We start from the raw sequence: 6,853 nt of genomic DNA on the forward strand, positions 1-6,853 counted from the left end.
GATCCTATTGGTTTCAGCTTCCTGATTTCCCCCCAGGACAGAGGGGGTAGCACAGCTGTGGACAGTCAGCTAGCCCCCAGCTCCTGCTGCTAATCCCAGGCCTCAAGCAGCTTGGAGCTGGCACCAGCAGTGGCAGCAGCAGGTGAGGAGGAGGATGGTGGGCAGCTGCCAGCCTGTGTGGTGGGCTGTGGCACAGGGTACACAAAGCTAGGATACGCTGGAAATACAGAACCACAGTTTATCATCCCTTCCTGTATTGCTACTAAGGGGTCAGCAAAAGTGGGTGATCCAGCTCAGAGGAGGGGAAGGAAAGGTGTGGAGGACCTAGACTTCTTCACTGGTGGTAAAGCAATAGGAGAACCTGCAGTGCAGCAAAGGGGCCAATCTGCGATGGAAGAGTTGGAGATTGGGGCTTGATGCAAAGGTTTATGGAGCAAGTGACCTTTAAATACTTATGGGCAGAACCTGAAGACCATTATTTTCTTTTGCTGCACCTCCATTGAATACTCCAGAAAACAGGAAATACACTACTGAAATAATGTTTGGGTCTTTCTGTTCCAGGCTCGTACATTGGTGTGCAGGCTGTTCATGCCTTAGCTGTATCCTGGACCTCAAGAAAGTTAGGAGAACAGACACTGACCAGTATAGTGCTAGACAGTGGAGATGGTGTCACTCCTTACTCCTGCAGCTGAGGGGTAGGTGATTGGCCAATGCTTCAAGCACATCCCAATTGCAGGACGAGATATAATGTATTTTATTCAGCACTGCTGAGAGACTGAGAAGTAGGAATTCCTCCAGAGCGATCCTTGGAAACAGCTAAGGCAATAAAGAAGAGCTATAGTCATGTCTGCCCAGATTTAGTAAAAGAATTTAACAAATATGACACAGATGGGTGAATGGGGATTAAGCAGTATATGGAATCAATGCCATCTCAAAGAAGAAATTTTCCACCGATGTTGGTTTTGAGAGATTCTTGGGACCTGAAATCCTTTTTCACCCAGAGTTTGCTAATCCAGACTTCACACAACCTATCTCAGAAGTTGCAAATGAAGTGACTCAGAATTGTCCTCCTCTCTACAAGAACATTGTCCTCTCTGGAGGTTCAACCATGCTCAGGGACTTTGGACATCTCTTGCAGCGATTTGAAAAAGACTGTAGATGCCAGGCTGAAATTAAGTGAAGAACTGAGTGATGGTAGATTGAAGCCAAAGCTTATTGATGTACAAGTGATTACACACCACATGCAGCTAAATGCAGTTTGGTTTGGGGGATCAGAAATGGCCTCCACACCTGAGTTCTACCAAGTTTGCTACACCAACAAGGATTGAGAAAAAATTGGACCTAGCATTTATCATCACAGACCAGTGTTTGGAGTCATGTCATAATACTGACTTCTAGTTACTGGGGTTAGGGAAGTGGAGAGGAGAGAATCTTTCTGATTACCTGTTTTGTCTGGATGGCTGGTTGTGAGATTTAAACCTAACTTGACAATCATAAGACCAAACACAATATACAGGGTTTTGATAAGTGTATCAACATGCAAATATAGAGGAAAGCTAAAATATGATTAAGTGGTTTTCTTTAGATTGAATATTTGAACCTTATGTGTAACAAAAAGAACTGGGCTTTCTGATATTTTATATATTATTGAATTATCCAAGATTTGATGGGATTTATCAATATATAGATAGCTCTATAATGCTTGAATTGTGCACTTCTAAGTGTGCAATGAAAGAACTTCTTTTTATACTTTGAGGAAAAAGTCCAAGAAAAACTGTAGTATTTGAGGAAAAAAATGACCATGTAAAAGATAAATTAAAAAAACAGCCTCATACAACTTGATGTACACACTCATGGAATTCCAGTTATTAGGAATTGCTTCTATCCCCTTCCATCCTTTCAATGAATTTCTTTGCAAGTGCTTTTAGAATTAAGAAGCTAGTATTTTGGATTAATAGATGCCTGCTAGTGCTTTGGATTACTTGCATTCTGTTTCTTGCTTTAAAAGAAAAAGACAAGATTGTTGGACCAGTGCTGCAGTTCTGTAGTGTCATTTCTTCCTAAAAAAACCAATAATTTGATGATCAAAATTGGTGTATATAAAGCCTAACACCATTCTAATATATAGGCACAAATTTCCTTTTAATACTTGTTTCAAGCTCTTTAATCTCTTTACAAGTTAACAAATAAATCTATTTCCTTCACCCTCAACAGTAGTTCTTTCAAATCACAAGAGTTGTTTAGTGTAGCAGTTTGATATTTTTGATGAATTCCAAAAATAAATATTGGATTGTATTTGTAAACTGATCTTTTCCCTTGGGCCTATTAGATTATACTGGATTCATAGGTTTACTTGGTTAAGTAATTATGTAAACCTCTTTTGCCAGTAGGGTGTTGAGTCCCCACCTTTTGGTAAAAGGCATGACAAAGGACAGAGCTAGAGGGGTTTTGATGTTGGAGTTTTGATGTTGGAGTTTGATGCTGAAGCCATAAGCTGGATCCCCAGGAAGTAAGCTCAGAGAGGAAAAAGAAGCAAGCCCCAGGAAGGGAGGAACCCAGGAAGCCTGAACCTTCACAGATGTTGACAGCCATCTTGCTCCAACGTGTGAAAACAGACTTTGGTGAGGGAAGTAACTTATGCTTTATGGTTGGATATCTGTAAGCTTCTACCCCAAATAAATATCCTTTATAAAAACCAACCAATTTCTGGTATTTTGCATCAGCACTCCTTTGGCTGACTAATACAGTTAGCAAACTGACTATTTTTATGTGTTCTATGCAAGTAATTGTGAACTTTTACTTGCATAGAGTGCTATCATTTTGATAACTGGATCTCCATTTGATACTTTCATTTGTACAAGTCATTTACAGTAAAACAAATTTTTTTTAGTGCCAGTCCCTGACAAATCATGGAAAATTAATTTTCTTTGCGTTTAAAAATATTTGGATCATGAAGAAAAAGTGAAAAAAAATTAAAACTGAATGACCTTTTCTAATGTATTTTTTGGAAGCAATGTACTTCTCCCTTGTTTTTGAGTATTTAATATGATTTCTACTTATGTTGGAATAGTGGCATTCATTGAAATCTATAATATGCATGGTAGAAAATTTCTTGTGATCTTAAAAATTTTACTGGTTAATTATAGAAGACTAAATTGGGTGATGACTTTAGAAGCTTTTAGAACTTAAGTAGCAATGCCTACACTTGAACTCCATCATCCATGGAAATAATTTATAGGATTAGAATACCTCTTTCTACAACAATTAAAGTATTTTTGTTTATTTTTACTTTAAGGATAGAATTGAGAGTAAACTTTAGTTTTCATTAAGATAGAATTGGGATATTAAACATTTTTATTAATATTTTTTTGTCTTTATTTTTTTAATATTACATTAAAAAAATATGAGGTCCCCCTATACCACCCACCCCCCTCCCCCCATTCCTCCCCCCATAACAACAATCTCCTCCATCATCATGAGACATTCATTGCATTTGGTGAATACATCTCTGAGCACCGCTGCACCTCATGGTCAATGGTCCACACCATAGCCCACACTCTCCCACAGTCCACACAGTGGGCCATGGGAGGACATACAATGTCTGATAACTGTCCCTGCAGCACCACCCAGGGCAACTCCAAGTCCCAAAAATGCCCCCACATCTCATCTCTTCCTCCTATTCCCTACCCCCAGCAGCCACCATGGCCACTTTCTCCACACCAATGCCACATTTTCTTCAATTACTAATCACAATAGTTCATGAATAGAATATCAGTAAGTCCACTCTAATTCATACTCTATTCCTCCATCCTGTGGACCTTGGAATTGTTGTGTCCACTCCACATCTATATCAAGAGGGGGCTTAGATTCCAGATGGATGCTGGGTGCAATTCTCCTGCTTTCAGTTGCAGGCAGTCTTGGCTCCTTGGTGTGGTGGTTGTACCTATCTTAATATCAGACAAAAATAGACTTTAAATGCAAAACTATTGTAAGAGACAGAGAAGTCCCCTATATATTAGTGAAAAGGATAATCTATCAAGAAGAAAGAACAACTATAAATACTTAGGCATCCAACCAGTGTTCCCCAAAATAAATAAGGCAAACATTGGAAAACTAAATGGAGAAATAGATGCCTCTACAATTATACTGGGGTACTTTAATACACCATTATCCTGATTAGAATGTCTTGAGAGAGGGTCAATAAAGAAACTTGAAAAATATGTTAAAGGATCTAGAACAAATAGACATATACAGAATATTACACACAAAAAAACAGTGGGATATACATTCTCCTCAAGAGCACACAAATAATTCTCTAGCATAGATGACATGCTAGGTCACAGAAAAACTCACAACAAATTCAGAAAGATTGAAATTATACAAGTAATTTCTCTGACCACAATGGAATGATCCTGGAAATCAATAAGGGACAGTGAACCAGAGTAGGAATTAAAATATGGAAGTTCAACAATACCCTTTTAGACAATCAGTGGGTCAAGGAGGAAATTGCAAAATAAATTAATATCTACTTTAAAATGAATGGAAATGAGAACACAACGTATCAAAAACCTGTAGGATGCATCAAAAGCAGTGCTGAGAGGGAAACTTAGAGCCATGAATATCTATATTAAAAAAGAAGAAAGCTAAAATTAAAGACCTAACTACACATCTGGAGAAACAAGATAAAGCACAGCAAACGAATCCAAAAGTAACAAGAATGAAGAAATTACAAAAAGTAGAGCAGAGCTAAATGAAATTGAGAAAAAAAAACTAGAAAAACTTAACAGCAACAAAAACTGGTTCCTTGAAAATAAAAAATTGACAAACTCTGCTAAAATAACAAAGAAAAAAAGAAGATGCAAATACATAAAATAAAAAATGAGGGAAAGTATATTAGTCAGCCAAGGGGGTGCTGATGCAAAGTCCAGGAAATCCTTTGGATTTTAAAAAGGGTATTTATTTGGAATAAAAGCTTATAGTTACAAGGCCCTGAAGAGTCCAATGCCAGTTTGGTTTCTCACCAAAGTTAGTTGCCATGTGCTGAATCAAAATGGTTTGCTGATCTCTGTGAGGGTTCAGCCTTCCTTTCTCTCAGCTACAGGTTGGCATAGCGCTCGTTTCTTTCCATCATCTCTCCCCAGGGTTTGAGGAGAAAAGTTCTGTCCTCTGTCTATGGAGCTCTCTCTTTCCCTGTTTAACTTCCTCTGTGTCTTTGTGACAGAGGTAGAATCAAAGTCCCAGTATTAACATAATTTAATCCAAGTCATCTCAGCCAAATCTAATATAACCAAAGGGGATCACGCCAAGAGGGACAGACAAGTTTACAAATGTAATTCTTCTTTTCTGGAATTCATAAATAATGTCAAACTGCAACTGAAGGGATATCACCATTGATACCACAGAAATAGAGTATCCTAAGACAATACTTTGAAAAATTATATGCCGAACAGATGGATAACTTAAATGAAATGGAAAATATCTAGAAACACACAAGCTGCATACATGGATGAAAGAAAAATTGATGAACTCACAAGTAACAAGATTGAGTTAGTCATCAAAAATCTCCCAACTAGGAAGACCCCAAGACCAGATGGCTTCACAGGTGAAATATACCAACCATTCCAGAAAAAAACTAGCACAGATCCTTCTCAAACTCTTCCAAAAAATAAAAATGAATGGCTGATGGCTCTGGAGTTCAGTGCCATGTCAGCTGGCCCTCTTTGGAGTTTGTGTTCCTGAGTGCAATGGAGTTGGACACAGATGTGACCTTTCTATACACGCCTCTTCTGTCACTTTTACTGGGCCTGTGGTTGGCGATGGGGTAGGTATATACTCAGGAGACCTGAATCTCTGGACTGTCCATGTGACAGCCAGGCCCTGACCCTCAGCAGACTTGCAACTCCTACCCTCTGGTTTATTGGGCTTACCCTGGTCAGCAAACAGGGAGGTGAAGAAGGTTAACCACCACACCAGGGAGCCAAGAGAGCCTACGACTGCAAGCAGGAGAATGTATCCATCATCCATGTGGAATCTAAGCCCCCTCTTGATATAGAGGTGGAGTGGACATAACCATCCCAGGGTCCACAGGATGGAGGAATAGAGTATGGATTAGAGTGGACTTACTGATATTCTCCTATGGAATTATTGTGATTAGTAATGGAAGAAATTGTAGCATTGATGTGGAGAAAGTGACCACGGTAGCTGCTGAGGGTAGGGAAAGGGAAGAAGAGATATTATGTGGGGGCATTTTCAGGACTTGGAGTTGCCCTGGGTGATATTGCAAGGACAGGTGCTGGACGTTGTATGTCCTGCCATGGCCCACTGGGTGGACTAGGGGAGAGTGTAAACTACAATGTAAATCATTATCCATGTGGTTCAACAGTGTTCCAAAATGTATTCACCAAATGCAATGAATGGCCCATGATGATGAAAGAGGTTGTTGATGTGGGAGGAGTGGGGTGAGGGGGATGGAGGGTATATCGAGACCTCTTACATTTTTTGAGTGTAACTTTTTTTAAAATAGAGAAAAATAAAAAATAATAAAATGATAAAAAGATAAGAAATTAGAAGGCACTTTTAGTTAAAAACAAAAAAGGGAACATTGTGTAACTCATTCTATGATGCCAATGTCACCGTAATACCAAAGCCATATAAACATGCCACAAGAAAAGAAAACTACAGACCAATCTCTCTAATGAAACTGGATGCTAAAATTCTCAATGAATTACATGCTAATTGTTTAAAAAAAAAACACATGAAATGAATTATACACCATGGCCAAGTAGATTTCATCCCTGGTATGCAAGGATGGTTAGGGTTAGGGTTAGTCAATCCGTGTAATACACCACATAAA

At 38.8% G+C, this 6,853-nt stretch overlaps 1 pseudogene; it reads left to right on the forward strand.

Annotated features, from left to right (window-relative positions):
- The first annotated feature begins 416 nt into the window (after nucleotides 1-416).
- Nucleotides 417-1,385, forward strand: LOC101427493 (actin-related protein 3 pseudogene; annotated as a pseudogene).
- Nucleotides 1,386-6,853: the final 5,468 nt, after the last annotated feature.

The sequence above is a fragment of the Dasypus novemcinctus genome, chromosome 8, assembly GCF_030445035.2.
Source record: "Dasypus novemcinctus isolate mDasNov1 chromosome 8, mDasNov1.1.hap2, whole genome shotgun sequence".
Classification (NCBI taxonomy): Eukaryota; Metazoa; Chordata; class Mammalia; order Cingulata; family Dasypodidae; genus Dasypus; species Dasypus novemcinctus.